This window comes from Choloepus didactylus, chromosome 24, assembly GCF_015220235.1.
Source record: "Choloepus didactylus isolate mChoDid1 chromosome 24, mChoDid1.pri, whole genome shotgun sequence".
Taxonomy (NCBI): Eukaryota; Metazoa; Chordata; class Mammalia; order Pilosa; family Megalonychidae; genus Choloepus; species Choloepus didactylus.
The window spans coordinates 9,432,448-9,458,540 of record NC_051330.1 but is presented as its reverse complement, the minus strand read 5'-3'; the positions used below and the strand labels follow the sequence as shown (position 1 = coordinate 9,458,540).

Genomic DNA, 26,093 nt, shown 5'->3' with positions numbered 1-26,093 from the left:
ATTTGGTGACGCACTGGTATCTTTAGCAAATGAGAAGGAACTTTATTTCCAAGTGACTCCTTTATTCACTCTGCCAGAGTCCTGCTGATATCCTACTAAGTTTCTGTGAATTTCAACATGCTGAAACACAAATTTAATTGTAAAATACTTTTGTGGGTATTGAAAACTGTAGGTATTGAAACAATAAAACCATATGTTTACCCTTGGATGAAATTCAGAAAACATTTACATGTTTCCCAAGTTATGCTGAGTTTGGGGTTTGCTAGAAGTAGACATTTAATTCAAGTGCAAGTGTCTTATCTGGTAGGTAATACTGGAAATACCTGGAAGTGATTGAGGAAGGGAGCAAAGGAAAGGAAGGTGGGCAATCAGGAGTTTCAAATGTAGATGTGTATGTGTATGTGAGTATGTGTATATATGTATATGAGTATTGTGTGTATGTGTATATATGGGTATGTGTGTATGTGTGCATGTGTATGTGGGTATGTATGTGTGTGTGTGTATGCATGTATATGTGTGCATATGTGTATGTGTGTATGCCTGCATGTATATGTGTGTGTATATATATGTATATGTGTATGGCATGCACACACATGTGTATGTGTGTATGTCTATATGTGTATATGTATGTGTGTGCATGTATATGCAAGTGTATGTGTGTGTATGAAGGTATATGTGTATGTACATATGCATATGTGTACATGTGTGTTTGTATATGTGTGTATGTGTGTATTTGTATGTGTATATGTGTATATATGCTAGTATATGGGTATATGGTGTATGTATGTGTATGTATATGTGTGTATGTATGTATATGTGTATGTGTGCATGTATGTGTGTATGTGTATGTATGCCTGTATATGTATGTGTATATGTGTAAGTGTATGTGTGTATGTGTGTGTATGTATGCATGTATATGTGTGTGTATATGTGTATGTGTATGTATGCATGTATATGTGTATGTACATATGCATATGTGTACATGTATATTTGTATGTGTGTATGTGTATATTTGTATGTGTGTATGTGTGTATATATGCAAGTATATGGGTATATGGTGTATGTATGTGTATGTATATGTGTGTATGTATGTATATGTGTATGTGTGTATATATGCAGGTATATGTATATGTATGTGTGTATGTATGCAGGTATATGTGTATGTACGTATGCATATGTGTACATGTGTATTTGTATGTGTGTATGTGTATATTTGTATGTGTGTATATATGCAAGTATGTGGGTATATGGTGTATGTATGTGTATGTATATGTGTGTATGTATGTATATGTGTATGCATGTATGTATGCATATATGTGTGTATGTATGTGTATGTATGCATGTATATGTGTATATGTGTGCATGTTTATGTGTATATATGTGTGTATAAGTGTATGTGTATGTATGCATGTATATGTGTATGTACATATGCATATGTGTACATGTATGTTTGTATATGTGTGTATGTGTGTATTTGTATTGTGTATGTGTGTATATATGCAAGTATATGTGTATATGTGTGTATGTATATGTGTATATGTATGCATGCATGTGTGTGTATGTATGTGTATATGTGTAAATGTACATGTGTATATGTGTGTGTATGTATGCGTGTATATGTGTATATGTGTGCATGTGTGTGTATGTGTATGTATGTGTGTGTGTGTGTGTATACATACATACATACATATATATATACACACACACATACATATAAACACACACACATATAATCCCACTATGGTCTAACTGGAGGTCCGTTCCTCCAGGAAACCCTGGCCAAGCCGTAAAGAGCAGGTGCCTCCAAGTTGCTGACACCAAGGATGAGGCGGCAGGGTGTTCATACACCCACCTCATCAGACGTTTTGGGGGCTGTGCACGAGAGGTGTTAATTCTCTGCTCTGCGTGCCTGGAGTGTGTGGGTGGATGGAGGGGCCCTGTTTTCAGAGGATGCCCTCAGACACAGAGCTGCAAGTGCCACGGGTGGACGGTGGGCAGCCTGGGCAGTGGGAAGGCCTGAGAGTGCTGTGAGTAGAGAACCAACAACATCTGCTACCCAGTGGGGCACCGGCAATATCTACTTGAAAATCACTTTCACTTATCTAGAAACGATACGTGTAAATGAAAAGTGAAACATCGAGATAAAAGAATATTTCAAAAATGTTGTCAATTGCTGCATCATCTTTCCATTATCAAGTCAACTGAATGTCATACTTGTGACGAAAATGCAGTTCTGAAACTTGTAATAAGACAGCTATTCCTGCTTACTCTTGAGATGCATGGCCCTTTCTGACTCTTACTAATGCTTTTTCTCCAGCAATGATAAACTCTCAGAAGTTATAAGAGTCAGCAATTTACAAGTTTATGATAATGAAAGGTGACTTTAATACCTCCTTGAAAGAAATATCCACCTTCTGCACAATTCTTAATCCTTTTTTGGGGGTTGGGGATGAGGATTGTGGCTGTGGGAGAGGTCGGTTTACCAGTCAAGCATGATTAATTTTCAGTGGGTTGATTGTAATATAAGTTAACAGCACCAACCCAGTGTGAGCACCCCATGGAACGAAAATGGTTGTACCATAATGGAAATGATGTCGTTAGACTGGCATCAATTTTCTATCAATTCCTAGCTGTGTGTTGTTTGGCAAATTTTGTAAATTTTCTGTTTATTATTTCCTAATCAATAACTGAAGTAATAATGACTACCTCACATGATTTTATGACAAAGATGAAGTATAAAATATGTATGTGTGCAACAGGTGCTCAATAAATGACTATGTCATCACCTTACAGGGTGTCTGTTGTTTGAGTAATTTTTAATTTTAAAGAGATAGAGAAATTCAACATTCACTGAAGCAGAAATTTTCCCCGGTGGGTTTTTCAGTTAACCACATGCCACTACTCTTGGGGAAAAAATGAAGATATATGAATGCAGGTATTTTCAATTGAGAAGCTTTGTTAGTAATGTAGTAATTTATTAGTAATGTACATAGGTATATACTGTAGCATAGTCATGTCTCTGTGGAATTTATTGCTTTCTTGGAGGAAAGTTTCTTGGCTTGGTGTGAGCTTCAAGTACAATTTAGTGCAACCTATTTCTTGCTTTTGGGGTTTTGTCAGTTCTCTGAGGAGCTCTAGAATGAGGCCATGAGGGCTGCAGATAGATATGCACATGTGACCTTTTCCTGAAGCTGGGAGAAGAGTTGGGAAAGTTGATCTGGGTGAACGTGACCATGTAACTCACTTTATAGATGCTGCCCCTTGTATGCTCTGATGTGACTGTTCTGTAGGGGAAGAGGTGAGCCACATTCACGCCGATGGTTGAGCGGCAGTGGTGATGATGATGGTTCCTGGAGGTGGTAGAAATTCCCTTCAATTATCCTGGGATAATTCATTTTCAACCTGGGAAAGATGAGACCTCAGAATGAGAAATTGGGGCTACAGAGGAGGGCCCTAGGGTGAGGGTGTGGGAATGTTCTCCTCTCCCCGGTGCCTCCTGATTTGGGGACTTGAAATCTGAGGTTGTTTGACTGCTTACGTGCACTTCCATTGGGAGTGGTAAGCTTGCCCAGTAAGATGGAAACCTGGTGACTACCGGAACCCTGCAAAGAAGTCCTCTTAAGATCCCCTGAGGATGGCGCCGGAGATTCCGAGGGTGGAGTCACTACTAATAGCAACTTGAATTCCCACATAGATTGTAGCTGCCTTTTATTATTCCATGACCTTCAGTAAAATCTTGTTTAAGAATTAGAGTCTTGGTCTTTGTCATGTGTGATGGTTGGGCTCATGAGTCAACTTGGCCAGGTGATGGTGCCCAATTGTCTGGTCAAGCAAGCACTGGCCTATTACTGTGAGGACATTTCTTGGACTTAAATCATCAGTAAATTGATTGCATCTACAGCTGATCGCATCCACAATCAACTAACGACAGTGTCATCAGCAATGAGAGATCTCAGAGAGAAACACCAAGGGAAATTTGGAGACAACTGAGAGAGAAAAGGCCCAGAGGAGGTAAGAGAGAACCCACAGAGGAACCCACTGGAACCAGAACCTGAAAGCAATGGAACCCGGGAGAGAAGGATCAGCAGATGCCAGCCTTGTGCCTTCCCATGTGACAGAGGTGTCCCAGATGCCAGCAGCCTTTCCTCAGAGTCCAGGTATCATCACTAATATGTCTGCCCCCAGGAGACTGTGTTAAAGAATATGGTTCTGGGGGGACATAATATATCCAAACTGGCACAGAAGGAAATGAGAAGGGATTCTAAAGGGTTCACTACAAAAGATAAACTAGATTACAATAAATAGGAAGTAAAGGAGAGGCTAAACCTGCTTATAATTATACCTAAGAGTCTCCCCCTGAGTGCCTCTTTGTTGCTCAGATGCGGCCTCTCTCTCTAGCTAAGCCAACTTTGCAGGTGAACTCACTGCCCTCCCCACTATGTGGGACCTGACTCCCAGGGGTGTAAATCTCCCTTGCAATGCAGGATATGACTCCCAGGGATGAATCTGGACCTGGCATCATGGGATTGAGAACATCTTCTTGACCAAAAGCAGGAAGCGAAATGAAATGAAATCAAGTTTCACTGGCTGAGAGATTTCAAATGGAGTCAAGATGTCACTCTGGTGGGCATTTGTATGCACTATATAGATAATCCTTTTTGGTTTTAATGTATTGAAATAGCTAGAAATAAATACCTGAAACTATCAAACTCCAACCCAGTAGCCTTGACTCTTGGGGTGATGAATGCATAACTATATGATGGTACTATGAACAGTTGATTGTACACCATGGATGATTGTATGGTATGTGAATATATCTCAATAAAACTGAATTTAATTAAAAAAAATCAAGTACTCACAGCAGCCTGCCTCAGGAATGGGAGGTAGGCACCGGGCACCCCAGCAAGTTCACTGTGTGTGGTAAAACATTATCTGCTGGCTTCCAGTATTATATTATTATATCAACCATTTCCTAAAATTCTTCAAGTTTTTTCTTTGTTATTTATATTCTCCTCATCATCCTGAGTAGGTTATGAGTAGAGATAGCAAAGGATAACACTTTAAAGTGGGGCTGATGGATTGATGCTAATTCACTCACACTTTTCTTGCATGTGACATGTTTTTGGAGCATTTTTATGCCCAAGGACAAGACTGCAACCCTAGCCTTTCAAGATGCCATTCTCAAGTGGTGTTATAGCTAAGTCTTCAACAGTTCGTTACTGAAGGCCAATTGCTTTGATTTGGTTGGTGCATAATAAGACCCCTGGATCCTATCACACTTTGATTTACTCCTTTCACAAGGACTTGGGTTTCTTGGGTAGATGCTCTGCTTTATGGGGCATCAATACCGTTACCAAGGCATTCAGGGACTCGGTGATACCAGCAGAATAAGATAGGCAGAAAGAGCAAATCCAAATTCAGAATATGCGTTTATTCCAGTGAGAACAAATATCTGCTCCCTCTATATAATGGAAGTCTCCAATAGAATGGACCTGCCTCCAAGTAGCTTTCTGGTTTTTCCCAGTACCACATCAGAGGCTGGTGTTTGGCAAATTGGGAAAAGGTGTTAGCCAGATCAGTCTTGGTGAGGGGAAGTTCATGCTGTTGATCCCAAGCATAACCTTGTCCTTTGGCCATGACTGCATTGAGTGTGGCCTGGAGTGGTGGCTGGTGAGAGATGCTGATTGACACATTGAGATCAGATCATTCTGTTCAACTGCAGTGGAATTCTGTGAGTAATACATAGGATCCCAGTATTTTCTTTTTTTTTAATGCTCTGGATCCATTTTTTAAAAAATTTTTTAATGCTCTGGATCCATTTTTTTTTTAATGCTCTGGATCTGCATTGAGTGTGGCCTAGAGTGGCGGCTGGTGAGAGATGCTGATTGACACATTGAGATCAGATCATTCTGTTCAACTGCAGTGGAATTCTCTGAGTGTTACATAGGATGCCAGTATTTTCTCTTTTTTTTAATGGTCTGGATCCATTTGGAGAGAAGTTGAGCCACATGTTCCGTTTTCCAACTTCCCCATCATTCATTTTCCAATCTTGTTACTTTCCCATCTTGACCATCTCTTTGGCTAGACCATTAGCCAAAGAACAGGTATGAAGCAAGATCCATATCTCAGGCGATTTCTCCTCCCCTAAGAAATCATAAGACGTACTGCTCACTTCCCCCGAGATGATTTCTCTGTTGCACTTTACAATACCAGCTCCTTTTCTTCACACCTTTAAACACCTCTGATGTGCAACAGACTTTTACTTAAGATTTGGAGATGCTAAGGTGCTGGCAACATCATCGCAAAGACCAGGACAACCTAGAATTAAACATCAGAAGTTCCCTGTTTCCAAATTAATGTTATTTTAATCTGCAGAGTAATATCTCACAAACTCCAACCCAGATTTTTCTCTGGGTCTACATTTGTATGTCAAAATGCATCCATTAGCACACTTTCCTTACCAACAAAGAACAGATAACCCCATGTTACTCAAATGATTAATTGCACCACTCAAAAATGCACATGCAATATCAGTTAGTTTTAGCTTAAATGGCATTCTCATCTTTCTGAAATACATGGACAGCATAAAGAACCTGTAGCTATCATGCTATCACTATACTAATCATGTGTTTGATTACTAACTATCAGAATAAAAGAATTATTTGATGCATGAGAAAAGTAAGTTCCTGGGGAAGAAAAAGTTTTGTTTTTATAAAAGATAGCAAAATTCAATAGTTAATGCCCTGAGGAGTGGCAGGGGAAAAATCGATCAAAAATTAAAATAAGATATGAGTAAAATTTGGATGTTAAAACCACCATTGATTTCTAAAGGGCACAAGAATTTTGATTAACAATATTCTGAAATTTGTATTTGACATCAAACATCCTGTCACAGAATATTCCTTGTGTTACGGATTGAAACGTGACTCCAAAAAGTTATGTTCAAGTCCTAACATATGAGTGTGATCCTATCTGGAAATAGGATCTTTGATGATGTTATTAATTATGATAAGGCCAAACTGGATGACTGATGACCTGATAAGGAGAGTAAATTTAGAGTCAGACAGACAGACAGAGAAGACAGCCATGTGATGGACGCAGAGATGAAGTTACGCCACAAGCCAAAGAATGCTATGGATGGCTTGTAAGCCATCCCAAGAACCCTACAGACTTCAGAGGAGGCATAGACCTGCTGACACTTTGCTTCAGACTTACATCCTCAAAACTGTGAGAAAGTACATTTTTATTGTTTCAAGCCACCCGGTTTGAGGTAGTTGGTGACCGCAGCCCTGATGGAAACAAAGACGCCTTGGTTTCATTGTCAGAGATAAAACTGAGGGTTGGATAATGGTGTGTCTGATATTGATGGTGATCATTAAGCTGCTTTTCAACTAATCTCTCTTTGGGCCACTGCTAGAATATTCTGAGTGTGGAATTGTCTTGGGGCGCTTAGAAGGCAAGGTAAAGCTTTTCTTGCAGAGAGCAGACACCTTCAACTCCCTTGCCCCTCTCTCTCTGTCTTACTCAGTTGGTTAACCCACAACTCTGGTTGAATTCATCTCTCCTACCCAGCTCTTGTGCCTACACATCTGTATGTGGCTAGAAGAAAACACACATTCATGGTCACTGGTCTCTCTTTATAGTCACGGTGGCTCCCCTAAGGTGGGCCTTAACACAGCCTGGCAGTTGTACATTTCTCTGGGCCACCCGCTCTCCCTCTCCCCTAGATGACTGTTTCATATCTTTTCCTCTCTTCTCAAAGCAGCTCTGACACCCTTTCTCCAACTTTGCTTTCAGCTGATGACCTGGTTTTCTATTTCACAGAAAGCACAGAAACAGTCAGAAAAGAACCTCCATAAGCAGTCACCACCACATCCACCTGCCTACGAGTCTCTGGGACCATAATCTCTGCCTTCCCATCTACTTCCGGGGAAGACATGTCCCTGCTCCTGGCAATGCCAATGCCTCAACGAGGACACTAGATTCGGTCCAGTCAATGTCATAGATGAAGCACTTTTCCCTTCTTTCTCTTGCATATTCAACATTTTCCTTCTTCACTGGAGTATTTCCACTGATCAGCAAACATACTCTTATTTCTCCCATCTTAAAAAATCATTTTTGACTCCAGGATCATCTTCAGCTACTGCCGTATTTTTTGGTTTCCCCTGACATAAACGCTGCAAAATAACTGTATTCTCTTCTGTCTTTACCATTCCTCCCACACCTCTCTACAAACGCCGTGTCAGGATCACAGTGATCGCATGTCGCTGAATTCACTCGTCAGCAGCGTTTGGTGGGGCTGGTTATTCTCTCCTGCTCGTAACACTTGGCCTGCAGATTTCAGACTTTGGACCTCTTCTGCTCTCCACCTATGCCCTTTCCTTGGTGATCTCACAGACTTGGCACTTTAAATACCACATGTAAGCTGATGACTCCTACATTTACATATCCAGTCCATTTATATAAACAGCTACCTTATGGACATCTCCACCGGGCTATTCTAAAATGTATCTCAAACCTCCCAAGTTACTAACATCCTAATCTTCCTTGCCCCTAAAGTTGCTTCTTCTTTAATATTCCCCACTTTATTTATTGTACTCCGTTCTTCCATTGCTTAGACCAAACACCTTGGAGACATCCTTTCTGCTTCTCTTTCTCTTAAAACCCCATACCCAGTCTATCAACAAATCCTGCTGATTTTATCTCCAAAATATACCCAGAACCGAAGCCCTTCCATCCACATGCTCTGGCCTAAAGCATCATCACATCTTACTGAATGGTCTTCCTAATTCCAGCCAGGTCCCCTTTAGTCTATTGTCAGCACTGCCACCAAAGTAATCCCTTAAAATGTAAGACAGGTAACGTCACTCACAACTTCCAGTGGTTTCCCATCTCATTCCGAGGAGAAGCCAATGTCATCACAGTGGACTTCAGAGTCCCACCATCTGGCCCCATCACCTCTTTGATCTTACCCCCAATTCCTCTCCCTGACTCACTCCACTCCAATCACACAGACCTCCTTGCATTACCTTGGACATCAGGGACACTTCCCTTGTTGTACCTTCTTCCTGAAGTGCTCTCCTGAGGTAAACACAGAGCTCACATCCTCACCTCTGTCAGGGTTCTATTCAAATGCTACTTCCTCAGTGAAACCTTCCCTGTTCCCCCTACTTAAAATTGCAATTGTGCCAACAATCTCTACCTACCCTTCCTGCTTTATTTCTCTCCAAGGCGTTTATCACCATCTACCATACTGCATAGTTTATTTATTTATCTCATTTACTGTCTGTCTCCCATGAATGTAAATCCCCTAACATCAAGGATTTTGCCTGTTTTATTCACTGCTGTAATCCTTGTGCTTAGAAGAGTGTCTTGTCTCGCACACTATAGATGCTCAATAAATATTTGCTTAAGGAATAAATGAATTGTGGTGTAGTGTACAGAGGACCAGATAAGGGCTCAGAAGATACAGGTTTCATTTCCCGAATCTCTATGCTTTGGGGCAAATTACCTATGCTAGTTTCCTTCCATTTGTAAAGCCAAGTGTAATAATAATGCATTTTACCAAAATTGTTTGGGAGGGTTAAGTCAAATAAGTATGAAAGTAACGTGATAAATTTAGTGTGTGACACAAATGTTAATTAACGTTAACAATAATATTTATAATCATATGAAAAGGAAAGGAGAGAGTTGGGCAAACCAGAGATGGATATTCTCACTTTTGTTGTAAACTGTGCTTTCCATCAAGATTCAATTTAGGATTTTCCTTGGGGGGGGGTTGTAGCTGGACTCTTGCTTATTGTAGACCTGGGTGGAGCAGGTCACCCAGATTCCCCTCAAAATACTGAAAGCCGATCATTGCTCTAACAAAAAGGAAACTCAAGATTCTGATGTCCATAAACAGGTCAACTTACGACTTAGTAGCCACATGTTGAAGAAAAGGTTACCAAGCACCAGGAGTGTTTTGAGGATGATATTTCTGCTTTCCCCTGTGTTATGCTTCCTTTTGTAGCTGAACTGTAAACCCAAAATGGAACACTTGTGAGTTTCTAATTCTCTATTCATCATAGATTTACCCATAAATGCACGTCATATGGCATTTTCAGGCTTTTTATTCCTTTAATAATATGAATGTGGGTAGTTGATTATAAAGTTCATTGGGTATGGTGTGGAGCTTTTCAGAGAACTTTACAATCATTCTAACAAATTTGTAATTTCCAAGAAGAATCAAGTAATATTCAACAAACAAATAATTCTGAAACAAAAATTTGCATCTAAAGTTGAAATTGTCAAGTGACCCAGTTACATAAGCTTACCTCCCTTCCTCCACCTGGCTGGTTACATTTACCCACTCTGAAGCATGTGTTGGAGGAACCAAACTTGTGGTGAGGTAGTTCACCACACCACCCGGTGAGGGTAAAGAATAAGAGAACATTAACTTGAAAAGACAGCTGAGAAGGGAACATGAGGAGCCCCTACGTCCAGAAATTGTGTAAATAGCACAGCATCTCTACTGGTCTAACCAGTAAACAAATGCTGGTGTGTTTACACTGGTGAAGAGAAACCTAAAGTTGGAAGAAATCTGCAATTTTAAGAGAAAAACTCTGTGGCTGTTAGTTTGTGGAACAAAAAGCTACTTCTTTACTGGTAAGTTTTGTCTTGTTTTAGAATTTAGAAAATACAGCATCTCTCTTGTTTTAATAATGGTCAGACTTTGAAGGTCAAAGAATATTGCAAAATATTCTCAAATCAGACATTTGTTGAATGCCTGTTACGTAGTTATTTTAGTCTTGCTAAGGGGAGAGGAGAGAAAAGACCACCGTATACAGGGCACTGCTCTGGCGATTTTCTGTGCATTATTTTATGACCATAATCCTGGGAGGTAGATATTAGACTATTTCAAAGAGCTTAGAGATGCCAAGTCTCATAGTTACCATGAGCAGCAGAGGGTCTTGCTTCCAGATTTTTCTGATTCCAGAGCCTTTGCTCCTTCTAGCTCACAGAAATATAAAATATGATCTTCTTCAAGTCACTTGTGAGCTCATTTATAATAAGTAGCACTCACGAAAGTACTGTGAGATTGTTTGCAAGGAGTCTTATATACTATAGCAACATTTGAAAGAGCAGTCATCCCTATGAGCCATAACGATAAAGAAGAAACGTGTACTCCACAAAACCAAAATTAAAAATGAAACTCATTGACTCAATGTTTGGGCTCATCCTAAGGGGCCGTTCCTGGATAACTGGACGAGAGGCACTGGGTGAGTCTATAAGGGGACAGAGCTCAGAGGAGGCGGCTGATAGTGTGAGAGAAGGGATGGGAATTGACACAGAACAGCAGGGAAGCAACGTTAGGTGGGGAAAGAATACCTGTAGAAGTAGGTCCCGTGTGGCTGGAGAAAGTAGGGGTGATGAATGGTAGAAGGAAGGAGTGGGGGTACTTGGCGCCAGCTCAACAGACTGTATAAATCAACATTATGAAAATGTGCCGATGAGTGCTTATATGTCTGGCTCAGGAGAATCCCGGATGCTGTAGTATTTTGAAGAAGTCATGGTGACATAATCTCCCAAGTGAAAGTGTTAGATGGTAGCGATCAATTTCACTATGCTGTGAGTTACCGTTATTTACGTCATTTAGAAAATATCGCTAGTTTTCTATTTGTACGACAACATTAGAGGACTTTGCTTTAATCTTGCGTTGTCTTCTCTTGTCAAACTTCTTCATACCTCCCCGAGTCCTCACTTACTTGGAGGGGTTACTCATCTAATAATATCAAGCATCTAAGGCAAACTGAGAAAGAGGAAATGAACACAAAAAGTCTTTGGAGCCAAAATAGATAGGGCCCAGCTCAGACCCCAAAACTCATGTGCTTTACTCCCAGGGGAGGCCCTCAGGTGTGCATTCAGACATGTCAGCTCTTAATTTAGAGGCAGTTCTGATAAGTAGGTCTACTTGGTTTCTCAACCCAGAGCTTATTGCAAACACAGGGTTGGAAGTGGGAAGGCTGACAGCTTGGGGTCAACACCCTGGAAATGAGACTGGTGTGGATGACAAGGACAGGCTGCCGTTGAAAGCTGAGCTGGAAAAAAACAGAAGATGCAGATCTCAAAACTAAATATACTTAATCTGGAGCCATTTGATGCAGAAGCACAAGGCCCCAAGTACTTGAATGTTTGCATTGTATTTGGTGCATTGCTGCAGAGGAGAAAAATACATGTCCACAGTTGTGATGACAAATCACCAAGGCAAGGCTGCACTATACTGATATTATTACATCAAAGGTAGAGAATGTTCAATTATATCAAAGATTACATATATTTGATATAATATGTTGTAATATATTGTATATAATATTTTATATTAATGAAGATGGAAGGGGACACAAAGTATTTCAGCACATTTTCATCAATCAGCTCTCAAATTTAAAGGTGTTTAAAACTGAAAAAAAGCCAACTTCACTTGAAGATGAATTTATATGGAATAACCTTCCCTAAGAACAAAAGATAAATTAGATATTACTGTGTGACTATAAAATACACTAAGTATCCAGTGCATTATTCAGAGTTCAGAGGATATAATGAGAAAGTCATGAAACTCACAGGCTTTAAAATCGAAGGAGGATTCTATCTCAGAGATAATTATCTATTTAAAAAACATTTTCCTTTTTATGTTTTGTAACTTTTTCTCTTTGGGGAGTAGAATGAGATGGTGGAGGATACATGGAGAGAGTGAGAACAGAACACAAAAAAGAAAGACTAAAATGTTAAAGGGGGAGAAGGCCCCAGGAAGTGGGGGGTGGGTTGGGGGTGTTTGGGTGTCACAGAATAAAATAGAAGGGAGAGATTTTGAAGACAGTGAGCAGAGGCTGTCAGTGTGGAGTGAGGCGGCAATAGCCAGGACCACGGACGGGGCTCAAGCTGGGCAGTTGTGAAACATGGCCCTGTTCTAGGTAAAATCTGGTTACTGCAAATAAAGTAAAGATGCAAACCAGGGATCCCATAGCTGTGGGGTACACAGTGTTGCCTAGAATGAGAGTGGGTGAGGCACTCACTGTGGCAGCCTTTTGCATTGTCCTTTTTGGCACCCATCTCTTTTGACAGAGTTCACTCTTATAAGGCCTTTGTTCTCTGGTGTCTCCATACCCACACATCCAAAATTCAAGGGGCTTTTGGATGACGGAGGCTTAATGAGTTACAAAATATGTGCAAGTGGTTGAGGTACCCCAGGTGGATGGAGTGTGGGGTTCAGCCTCCCCTGGGAGGTGTTTGAAATGCAGGATCTGCTGGTCCCCACCCCAGACCTGCTCAATCAGAATCGGCATTTCAAAAGGTGCTTCATATACCTGCTTGGCTAGGGAATCCCTCTTGTAGATGCGTAATACCTGGATCAAAAAGGCTCAAGGGAGGTTCAGGCTGCTGCTACCACCACTGTTTAAACTCTAAACACATCTTGGAGCCAGGTTCTCTTTCCCATCAAGTTGAACCAAATTAGTTGCCTGGTTCACTGCTGGTGAAATCAGCCTTGTAACGCTGTTGTTGCTATTATTATGTCATTCTTTTTCATTTCTGTAACAGCTTTCTAAATCCAGGTGGCTGTGCCCTTTAGACAAAATGAAAACAAAGGCCCTGGGAAGTTGGTGAATCTGGGTCCCTGGGGGATGCAGTGAGCCCCCAGAGGCCCCAGCCCCGAGCCTCACCTGGAGGGCCCTCTGTCCCCTTCTCACCTGGAGAACACGATCAGTACCTGCTTTGCAGATCCAAAAGAGGAGGCCTTAAACACATATCATTTGTGGGTCTAGATAACATCAAAATCATTCCATCACAGGACTCGAGCATAAAAAAAAAAAAAAAAAAAAAAAAAATGTGGCTTTCAGATTTCTTCCTGGTAGATACACAGATATTTCGGTAGATCTCAAGATCACTGTCTTGTGAGTATAATTAAATGGAAATGTAATAACAGAAATCATTCTTATTTGGTCTTTTTGTCAATTTGGACTTTTTAGACTCTGTAGAAGAGGCTAACATTATGTGCCTCTCTCCTCTCGCGTATGCTCCTAGCACGGTGGTTAGGAAACAGGTGCAGGAACGTACCTACTGTCTAGATTTTCGGTGGAGCTCTGTCTCGTGGCTCAGAGCCTGAGCTGACTGAAGTTTATGGTTATCCCACTGCACTCTTAAATCTCTAGGACAGGTTGAAATGCTACCTTCTTCACTCCGTGATTGGGATCCTGTCTGTTCTGGCAAAACCAACAGGCTCTTGTGGAACAGGTGTATGATCTTTTAAGTAAGTTCAAGGAAAACAAACTTCACTGGAAGTTGGTTTTAGAGCCTCGTTTCATTAACCATCATAATTTCAGTAGATCAAAAACACGATCTGCTCTACTTTCCTCATAGAAGCAGGCACCTCTTTCTTGTCCATCAATTCAGTCTCTTCTTCACCATTTCCGGCATCTGACTTGAAACAAAACTGCATGTTCACGGGTCTGGAAACTGACAAAGAAAAAAAAAAAAACACGAAAAGAAAAGAAATTGTGATGAGGGGACAATGAAGACACTGAATGTTATCAGGAAAAAATCTAGAAGGTTTTAGTTTTACAACAGCAAAGATCAGTGATATTCATAACAGTGGCTACAATTTGTTCTTTTTCTATTCTTAGAAATTTTGTTTCACTATGCAAAAATTTATCTCATTATTAATCATATGGAAAGCACAAAAACAAAGAAATAAATACGCATTTCTTCTAGTTCTGCCTCCTCAAACAATCATCATTATTTTAATATATTTCTTCCCAGACTGTCTTCTCGGTATAGTTTTGATACAGTTTCTCACTTTTATGTATAAATTCTGGTAAGAATAAGGCTGTTATTGTTGTGAAATGTTCTGGGCAGGGTCAGAAGTTTAAATTTGGGACCTCAAAAACAATTTTGCAAAGGGACCTCTGTTTTCATGCAGCCAACTCAAAATTTGAAAAACTGTCCCCTCCCCTCTTGTTTCGAAGATCCCCAGGCATTTTAAGGAAAATGAATATCGTTAAATTGAATTCTCATCTTTAAAGCAGTAGCTAGGGCTGTGATTGGACATGCCTGTATAACACCAATGTGCATGAGAGGATGACATTGTCTCCCCATTCTTGAAAAGCTCACCAGTCCACCAGCCAAAAGATTTTAAGAAGAGAGAATGGCAAATGCTCATTTGTGTCTCTTGAAGAACATTCTGGAGATTCAATCCATAACTCAGTGGAGCACTTCCTTAAACTGCTTTCCTCCCCTCCCTAATTCTCTCAGACCCTGTAGCTGCTATGATGCTTCTCACAAAATCCAAAACTCCTTTGTTCACATTCAGCCCTCCCAGCTTTCCTATCCTTCTGCTTCTCATTACTCTTTATTTACTTTTAGATCACAGTAACCTTTTGGGCTAGACTCTTCTCCATTCTCTTCATCACCTGAGGTGACCGAGTCAGCCTCACCGCAGCTCAGGGGAAGGACTGTCAGAGTCAGCTGGAGGAAACACGGAGACCCCGGATGGGGCAGCTCTGAGGACTCCAAAATTCTTCCTTTCATCCAGCCAAAATCACCGCCTTCCGCCTTTATATCTTCTAGTCTAGGTTTTCCTTTTGGCACAACTGAGAATAAAGCCATTCCTTTTTTGCTGCCCCAGATCTTCAAATATTTAAGGCAGCTGTCTTTCCCTTGATTTTCCTTTCCACTCTCGAGCCTCACTATCTCCAGACTAAAAGCCACACCCTTCCCTCAGGCAACAAGGCTGCAAATGCTGTCACCACTCTAACCAAACTCTTTAGAGGTGGGCACCATTACCCCAGTAGACCGGGGGTGACCAGTTGACCCGGTTTGCCCAGGACTATCCCGATTCGAGCCCTGAGGTTTCTGCATTCCAGGAAACACCTCAGTCTTGGGCAAACAGGGGTAGTTTGTCACCCTGATCCCAGCACCCAGGCAAGAACAGCCAGCAGGACAATGGAAGGGGAGGAAATGGGTGGGGACCAGAGTGTGGGGAGGCAGGGTGGAATGAGCAGAGCTTTGGAGGAAACTTAAGGAGAGAGAAAAGAAGCCAGTGGATCCTATTTCTAGTGAACAGCCCTGGATCTCCAGATTCATTTAGATTCATAACAAAAACCAAACACCTGCTCCCTGACTGTCTTAAAGAGGAAAGTGGCTTTTGCACCTTGGAGCCACTTGATCCCTGATCTTTGGAGCCAAAGATCTTTCCCTTTGAGTGCATCTGAGGTCCCAGAAGATGTATTTCCAGTTTTTGTTTGTAACTGTTCTACCTGAAGCCAACTTACCTTGCGTTTGGTTCACAAATATGATCACCATGTTCTTCTAGGCTCTGGTTGGTAATTCTTAAAGATATAGTGATAATTTTTCATCTATCTCCACAATGCTCAATGTATAGACATCATTTATTGGTAGAATGTTTAAATGTCAACCTCCCGGTGTTTTCACATCTAGGACCCTGGGGTTGTAGAGTTTGGAGGGAACTTCCTGGCAGTACAGTTTGGCTCCCTTTTCCCTGTCGGTTCACACAGGAGGTAAGTGAGATGCAGCATAGTGCTGTGAGTTCTGGTTTCCAACCTCCAGGCCCCACTGCTTTCTTTACACTTACAACAGCTCCATATGGCTATGGAATGAAGGGGATGTGTTTGAGTGGCTTCAAAAGCCATTGGACTTCTGAGCTTTCTGCCTGCAATGCCATGTCGCCCACGTAGCTTTCCCCCTGGGATCATTCTCCCCATTAGAGTTCATTAGGGGTGATCTTTACCCAACTCCACCCGGAGAACAGTGCTCGGCTGCCGTATAGTCACCAGAACTGGCCCTGCCATGACAACCCCTCTGACATTTTCAGAAGTTTCTGATGTTTGAATGGCAGTATTTACAAACCATATTTAATGATGAATAGCGGACCACAATCTCCATCAGCAATCTCTAGAATCTCTCTGTGTTCTCTGATTGTTCCTAACGTCTTCACACACATCGATACTGTCTCCTTGAGGGCAAAGACCATGCCGGGATTGGAGCTCATGTAGGACATGCTCTCATTTCAAATATGTGGAGGGGAAAAGACATGCCCAGTCACCGGCAAGATGCCGATTGCAGCCCTGCAGCCCTGGGACCCACAATTGGTAGACTGGAGAGAGAGCCCCTAAGGTTTTCTGCAGAACCTCAGGGCACAGAGCCCCGCCCATCTCCCCAGGACCATTCGTTTCCTTCTCATCTGCACCTGCCACACATCTCTGCGCTCTCTCTCTTTGGCTCTTCTTCCTGAGCTTTCAGGCATTCAGAGTTCAAGTCCTCTTCTTGGGTACCCACATGGTCCAGGCTGCATCAGTATCCGAGAAGCTAAGGCAGCTGTGAGCCTCATTTTCTCAAGAGCTGCAGAACATGGAGCCAAGAGGTTCAGGTCAAGTGGATGGGACAATAAGGAGACCACGCAAAGAACTAAGGACTCCATAGCAAAGTGTCATTTGTCAAAAGTGGGAAAGCAGGAGATTACCATTCAGGTGTAAATTAAGAGAAAGCCAGTTGAGGGGCACAGTTCCAAGTGGACGGTGTGAGCCAGAGATCTTTGGAAATCCATACACTAGAGCTGGGAAGTTTGCAGTGGGCACTGTGCTGAGTGCTTTAGATGTGGATTTGAAATGTCTACTGGCTAAGCTAACAAAACCAGCTTTGGAAATCTTTATAGGGAGGAGAGTTTGTTTCCCTTTTGCTCCCCATACCTCAAGCTGGGCACACCTTGGGGATGTCCTGGTACCCGAGCTCCGATGCTGACCCTGCGATGGGCCACATCTTCTTTAGTTTCGCATCACTTCCTGAAGTTCCAGGACTTCTCTCCTCCCTGGGACAAGGCCAGTACCATCACCCAGTCTCTGGCAGGCATGGGGCTGCCCTCCTCTTTCTTCCATTCTAGGCATGGATGCAGGCTGCTCCTTTAATTGCCCACAGCAGAACTGGGACCAGACTCCAACATTTAACAAGATATGGCTGAAGGTGTGGTGATATCATGAGAGAACTATGACAAGAGGACAATTAAAGAAAAACTGGGTACAAAACCAGGATGCTCTTGGTGTTCACAGCATAGTCCAACCTCAGGGGGCTGCTCCTGGGCCTGGCCCTGGGGCCCCCTCTCCATGGTCAAGGCCAGCCACCCCCCACCTCTTTGGCATGGTCTGAAGCCTGTCTCCACTCAACGGAACCAAGGCCCCAAGTAGCTGAAGCCGAATAGAGGAAGTCATTCCCTTAAGGACTCGTTTGCAGGCCTGTTCCTCTGAGTTTTCGTTTTCTGCCCCAGAACTTGGCCCTTTGTGGAATTATTAACTGAGGAAAGGTCCATTTTTCGTAGAGGGAACTCCACTCCCTGCAAGTAAGGAGTGGCTTTTCCCGAGATAGTAGTAACAGAATTGCATATTCAGGCACACAAACACTTCCTAAAATCTGACTCTGAGATGCTCAGTGTCCTCATGGGCTGGGCAGTCACTGCGGGGAATGTGCTGAGCTGCAGGGGCTAATTGAGCTCCTTCTCTTAATCCATTTGCCAGGATAAGGCAAATATCATGCCCATACTTCCCTCCTGCCACCTTCCAAGCCTCAGGCTCTTAGCCTTCTAAGAGCATCTGTTTGAATGAGAGCTCAAGCACATTTATAGAGACCGAGCAACAAATGGCAGAGGGAAAGGTACAACTCCACTGCATCCCAAACCACCTCAAAAAGGGTCCTAAGGGCCACAAGCTCCCAGACACTCCCACCTCCCATACTTGCACAAGGGGTCGTTAAGTCATTTTCCCAGGAAGAAGACATGGTCAGCCCCAAGGGCAAAGTTTTCACTTCTTGCCAAACTGAGGTGCATCTCTTAGAAGTACCTCCTGGAGTCAAAAATTATTCTCTTTTTGACTCACACTTTTTTCACTAGTGTTTCAATATCTTAGACCCAAGTTTGTCAGAATCTGGATCTGCTGTGCTTTCTGTCCTCAGAGTAGAACTTTCAAGAAGAAAGTTCAATTCTCGGTCAGAAGATTGACCCTGGGTAAAGACACTGGAAGAGGATTTATCAAGAAGATAAGGAGGAAGGAGCTTGGGGCCTCTCAGTGGCAGGGTTCCCTTCCAAGGCCCTGTGAAGGTCCCCACAAGGTGTTCCCATGGCCCTGTGTTTTGGTAAAATTTGCAGAAGTGAACTCTTTTAAACTGCAGTTAGTTAGAATAGCTGCATATATTTGGGGACTTAGCAAGGGGAATGTCAACTTGGGGATACCTTTAAACGGGGTTTAAAATGACATTTTGGGAGATTTGCCATTACCTCCAGGTACAAATAAAACCATCCTGCAGTAGGAATCAATTCAGGAATACTCCAACTTCCTACTTTGCCAACTCACCCAGTGCCATGACAGAAAAGGGTAAGGACAGAAGTATATCTTGATGTGAATATGTCTTACAGAGCCCAGGAATGGAAATGTGTGAGTAAAGGAGGAGAAACAAGCCTCCAAGCATACAGAGCAGGAAGCTGGTGGGTGCTCAATATATTTCAAAAAAAATTTTTTTTGGTGCTCAATATTTTTAATCATCACGCATATAAAATTTTGCATCAATATCTGGAAATTCTTTACTGTCAGAATATATATATGTGATTACAAATGTACCACCCTTTTTTTATTTTGAGGGGAGTGAAATAAAATGGAATTGATTAAAATTTCTGTGCTTGTAGGGCTCAATTCTACAGCAGGGCTACAAACAGCATGTACCTCTATATGTGAAATCATATTTTTATTCATCCCAGCTATCAATAATAAAAAAGACAATTTCAATCAATCATGCCAAAAGAAAAAATAGAATAAGTTCTTCAATGATTTCAGATGGAAAATATTATGAAATAATTGCTATATTGTGGGGGACCCTGGGGGTCTTTGGGTCCTTGCCCAGTATGGCGAAATGACCCGTCACACCAGTTGGGTTGCAAAGGAAAGTGACTTAATAGACGGTGGAGGCAGGGACATCATGGTCTAAGACCTGCCTCCCCAAAGGATTGCAAGAAATCAGGTTTATATGCATTATTTGGATCAATGAGAATTGGGGAGGAGAAAAGGAAAATCAGGGAGATGACATTCATGGATTCTTCCGGGAAATGAGAAAAGATATGGACTGTAAATCAAAAGTTTTGAGGGTGCCATCTAGGTTCCTAAACTGTAACCAAGAGGAACAGGGGGAGAACATTTGATCAGGGAACATTTGATCAAGGCCTGGAAGCCTGTTTGCTGTTCAGACTGACCAGCACTTCCTTTGTCAGCAAACGTCTGTGCAGCTGGGAGAGGTTCCAGAGCAGGTTGCATGAACCTGGATCCTGCCTGTCCATATTTTTTGCTGTATAGCTATCATCGTTACATGTGCATAATTCTATGTAAGACCCTCAAAAATGCTGTGACATTAGTGGTTACCATGACATTAGTGGTTATTGTGCTCATTTTCCAGAGAAGGGTACTGAGTCTTGCTAACCTAATATGCACTGGAGGCAGAATTCAAATTCCGGACTTATTCTTCAAAGCCTATGTTTTTAACCACTAGATTATACTTCCTTCTTGAGCCAAGAGGGTAATTTCAGGGGCTTTTTTTAGGGTGGTTTTGAATGCTACACAGGAGGTCCTTAAAAGTGCCACTCATGCTTGGAAAAACATAGGATTCTGTCTTGGTTTGGGTTCCCCCAAAGCAGAGCCTGAGATGGGGGTTCAGAACTAATTTCTGTCCTCTTGTGGGCTGAAGACCGACCCCCAAGTCCCTGTGGGTTGAGGGCGGACTCCCATTTTTCTACCGGTTGAGGGCTGACTCCCATTTTTCCATTGGTTGGGGCTGACTCCCATTTTTCTATTGGTTGGGGCTGACTCCCATTTTTCCATTGGTTGGGGCTGACTCCCATTTTTCCATTGGTTGGGGCTGACTCCCATTTTTCCATTGGTTGGGGGCTGACTCCCATTTTTCCATTGGTTGGGGCTGACTCCCATTTTTCCATTGGTTGGGGCTGACTCCCATTTTTCCATTGGTTGGGGCTGACTCCCATTTTTCTATTGGTTGGGGCTGACTCCCATTTTTCCATTGGTTGGGGCTGACTCCCATTTTTCTATTGGTTGGGGCTGACTCCCATTTTTCCATTGGTTGGGGGCTGACTCCCATTTTTCCATTGGTTGGGGGCTGACTCCCATTTTTCTATTGGTTGGGGCTGACTCCCATTTTTCTATTGGTTGGGGGCTGACTCCCATTTTTCTATTGGTTGGGGCTGACTCCCATTTTTCTATTGGTTGTGGGCTGACTCCCATTTTTCTATTGGTTGGGGCTGACTCCCATTTTTCCATTGGTTGGGGGCTGACTCCCATTTTTATATTGGTTGGGGCTGACTCCCATTTTTCCATTGGTTGGGGCTGACTCCCATTTTTCCATTGGTTGGGGGCTGACTCCCATTTTTCTATTGGTTGGGGGCTGACTCCCATTTTTCTATTGGTTGGGGCTGACTCCTATTTTTCTATTGGTTGGGGACTGACTCCCTTCTCTCTGCGGGTGGGGGGCTGTCCACCAGTGACCCCTTGCACTCTGGGTTGTTCCTGAGGGCTGAGCAGAAAAAGCCTTAAGGCATAAAACCGGAGAGAAGGTGCTTGAGATGGGAGCTGTCAAAAAAGTTCAGCTAGAACTGCAGCTGAAATCAGAAATCATCAGGGAGAATGGTGTAGGGGAATCAAGAAAGTGGCCTGCTGACTCCCCAGCTGAAATATATATAGTTTACTTGTGCCTTCTCACCTCCATAACTCCATTCCATTTCTTGGAATCTCACTGTCAATCTTTTTTTAACGAGCTGGCTACAACTGTTGACCCCAATTCCTCAGCATTCCCTCTTCTTAAATGCCCTGGGCTGTCCTGAAAGTGTGTCCTCAAAGAGCCCTGTAAACACGAGTGATTAAATGCAAAGGCTAGTTTTCAGCTCCCATATTCCAACATTGAAGGTTTTTAATCAAGGACTCTCCTCTCTTGTCTCCCCTAATAATGCTGTATTAAATTTTGAGTGATTTATCTTTCTGGTTACTTTTCTCTGTCTCTTTTCCTAACTTTATTAACTTGTCCTTTTGCTCCCTATATATAAGCACAAGCCTCCAGAGGTTTCATCTACATCTCTGAGCTCAATTATAGCTTCAATGTGAATAACTGTTTCTGTGTGTCTTCCTGTAACTGCTCTTTGCAACTACAGTATAATAGTAGCAATAATAAAAATGATGTTTACAGAGCTGTTATTGTCCACTAATCATTGCATGAGGTGTGCATTTTGTGTGTCTCTCATTCTCATATTAAACCTTTATATCTAATCACCCTTTTATTGATGAGGAGACAGACACCAGCAATGAACTTGAAAAACAACTAATGTGTTGCTGACGTGAATCCAAAATTTTCAGCTTTGTTATTCCATTTTCAAGTACCTTTAGTTATACAAAACCTCAATCTCATTAAATCCATGAAATTTAACATGAAACTTATTTCCTCCCCCCTTAGCCCAGTTACTGTAAGTTTCGATAACTTCTCTTCCCTAAAGAAATAAGTTAAAAATTTAGAAATAACTAAGCTTCTAGTCCTGATTTCCCTATTTCTGTTAACGGGAACATTTTCCCATTTCCTCAGATGTAAAACTTGACATCATTTTGATTCCCACTTCCTCTTGCTCCTTATGAAATTTTCTTCCAAAATATCCCCAGAACATCCTAAGCCTTTTCATATTTATTCCAGAAAAGCATGAGCTTTGGGGTGAATGACATGGATTTGAGCCTTGGCGCTTCGAATTATCAGGTGTACGAACTTGACCAATTTGCTTTATTTCTCTGCATTTCATTTTTTTTCTCATCTTTAAGTTGGGGATGGTTATGACAACGTCAACACCATCTAGGGTTGTTGTGAAGATTAGTGAAACAGAGCGAGTTAAATATCAAGGTGTGGACCCAAAGAGGCCCGCGTTGTCGTCCCACCTGGCATTCCTCCCACAGCTGGGTTTTATTCGGCAGGGCGGCCTCCTCATTGGCCTCCCTGTCTTCAGTATCACTTCTCCTTGTCAGTTCTGTAAACTTGCTCCCTGTCATTCCAGTGCTCACAGGCATCCTGTGTCTTTGCATTGTCACCAAGACAAAGTCTCAGCTCTTTATCCAGCCTTTCACAGCTTCTCACGGCAGACCAGCTCCCACATCCATTCTCAGAGCCTAGACCAGCTCCTGCATCTGTTCTCACAGTCTAGACCAGCTCCTGCATCCATTCACACAGTCTAGACCAGCTCCTGCATCTGTTATCGTAGTCTAAACCAGCTCCCGCATCCATTCTCAGAGCCTAGACCAGCTCCCACATCTGTTCTCATTCTAGACCAGCTCCTGCATCTGTTCTCACAGTCTAGACCAGCTCCTGCGTCCATTCACACAGTCTAGACCAGCTCCTGCATCTGTTATCGTAGTCTAAACCAGCTCCCGCATCCATTCTCAGAGCCTAGACCAGCTCCCACATCTGTTCTCATTCTAGACCAGCTCCTGCATCTGTTCTCACAGTCTAGACCAGCTCCTGCGTCCATTCACACAGTCTAGACCAGCTCCTGCATCTGTTATCGTAGTCTAAACCAGCTCCCGCATCCATTCTCAGAGCCTAGACCAGCTCCCACATCTGTTCTCATTCTAGACCAGCTCCTGCATCTGTTCTCACAGTCTAGACCAGCTCCTGCGTCCATTCACACAGTCTAGACCAGCTCCTGCATCTGTTATCGTAGTCTAAACCAGCTCCCGCATCCATTCTCAGAGCCTAGACCAGCTCCCACATCTGTTCTCATTCTAGACCAGCTCCTGCATCTGTACTCACAGTCTAGACCAGCTCCTGCGTCCATTCACACAGTCTAGACCAGCTCCTGCATCTGTTATCGTAGTCTAAACCAGCTCTCGCATCCCTTCTCAGAGCCTAGACCAGCTCCCACATCTGTTCTCATTCTAGACCAGCTCCTGCATCTGTACTCACAGTCTAGACCAGCTCCTGCGTCCATTCACACAGTCTAGACCAGCTCCCGTATCTGGTATCATAGTCTAGACCAGCTCCCGCATCCCTTCTCACAGTCTAGACAGCTCCCGCATCTGTTCTCATGTTCTAGTCTGATTTTGAGCTTTCCTATCACCTTTGTTCGAGCTGAAACATCTTCTACCCCATCGTACCTTCCTAGATTTTACTCATCCTTCAACACCAAAATCCAGGCCCTCCTTCTTGCCTAAACTTCCTAGATCATTGCAGCCAAAAGAGCTTTGTCTTTCTTCTCTCTGTCCTTTAAACTGTTCCTTTACATTACAGTTCCCTTGATTGATCTGATTAATCACACACAGCCTAGTCACATACCTTGGATTGCCTTATTATTTAATTTATCATGCACTTACACCTCAACCTTCCAACTGTTCAAGTTCCTTAAAGTTAGGGAAATCAATTGCATACTTTTAAGTTTCTCTGCCCATAATTATAGGTTACATGGTAATTATCTGCAAATTTAATTTGTAGCAGGCACGGTAGGCTGGCTTGCTCCTGGCTCTTTGGGAGTAACATTTTCAGGCCAGATCATTTCGTTCATAGAGTAACAAATACTGTCCAAACTCCCCAGGCCCAAATCCACAGCATGGGCATGGCACATGGATATGCAACTTAAAAATTTTGTAAATTCCAAAATTTGAGACGTCAGCATGGCTTGTAATTCCCTCTGTTAAGCGCATGTCTTCCTTATGGGGAACTTGCTGACAGAATTTGATGAGTAGCATTGTCTTATTTCTATATGCAGAAAGAGTCAGCTATCCAAACCACAAGGCATTGATCCAAACCACGGCTGGATTCAATATTTTATTTTTAATTTATTTAAACCTGCTGCTGTCTACCCAACAACCACCATGCATTTAGACTTCTTGCTCTATCTTTCCACTTCCAGCATCTGTTCTAACTGTTGGCTTTCCTGGGGAGGCTGTTTTAATTCTTTTGTCATTTTTTTTAACAAAATAAGTTTTTGTGTTGATGTGTTTGGGGACTTTAATACCTCTTTTTTACTTCAGAAGACTTTTTGAGGATGTGATGAGGAGTAGAGCACTGTTCCTTTTGTCTATTTTGCTTAATAAAGTACCCCACCTCTTAGGGGCTCAAAATGACAATTTGTTATGATCTCGCTGGGTGGTGTGGGTTGACTGGCCTCAACTGTGTGGTCCCCACTTTGGGGTGCTCCCATCCAGTTACAGCAGAGGCGGTGGGACTGGAGTCACGTGAGGACGTGCCTGGGCTGCTCGGCGTCCACGGAGTTGGCAGTTCCAAAAAGGAGGTCCCATGGAAGTTGCAAGAATGCCTGAGACCCACCCACAGAAATCCCAGACTATTGCTTCTGCAATATTCTACTGGTCAAGAATGTCACCAAGGCCAATCTAGATTCAAGGAAAGGGAAATTCTAGTTTACTTTTTACTTTTTTAAAACTTTCTATTGGTGTGACATATATGCAGCTCAAAATTCTCCCACTTTAATCACTTTCAAGTGTATTAATCAAGTGTATTAATTGCTTTCAGTGGTATTGATTATGTGCATAAAATTGTGCTAGCATCTCCGATATCCATTACCCAGAATATTTCATCACCTCAAACGCAAACAATTTTACCTCTTAATATGAGGAGCAGCATGCCTGTTTTTTTGGAGGAGAGGAATTAGAGGCGGCCGTCCTCTATTTGGGGACCGTATCACAAGTAAAAATCTCGTGAAGAGGCAGGTGCTCCATGATCAGTGGGGTCAGTGATTCCAGTATACCAGCCACCCAGACAGATCAAGACCCCGGTCTGTTCCTCAGAAATCTTGCAAACTGCTGCCTCATGGACATGCACAGCGGCTACCAAACATTAGATATCGGAACTGTTAAATCAATGAAGGTCAACGTCTATGGAATATTGCATCAATTGCCTCCCTTTTCCAGCTACACAATATTAGCAGCTATTGATCATCTGTTGTGTCAAATATGTTTTGAAAGAATTGGCAAAATTGAAAAGATATTAAGTCTTTTGTCATGCTTTAAAGAAGCTCT

At 42.4% G+C, this 26,093-nt stretch overlaps 1 protein-coding gene across 2 annotated transcripts in view; it reads left to right on the top strand.

The window, feature by feature from the left end:
* The first annotated feature begins 10,412 nt into the window (after positions 1-10,412).
* The window catches only part of CCR6 (C-C motif chemokine receptor 6), a 39,619-nt gene continuing 23,938 nt past the window's right edge, over positions 10,413-26,093 (top strand). For both annotated transcript variants that reach the window (XM_037817799.1, XM_037817798.1), the window contains exon 1: positions 10,413-10,647. The gene's annotated coding sequence lies outside the window, so the exon portion shown is untranslated. The remainder of the gene's footprint in view (positions 10,648-26,093) is intronic.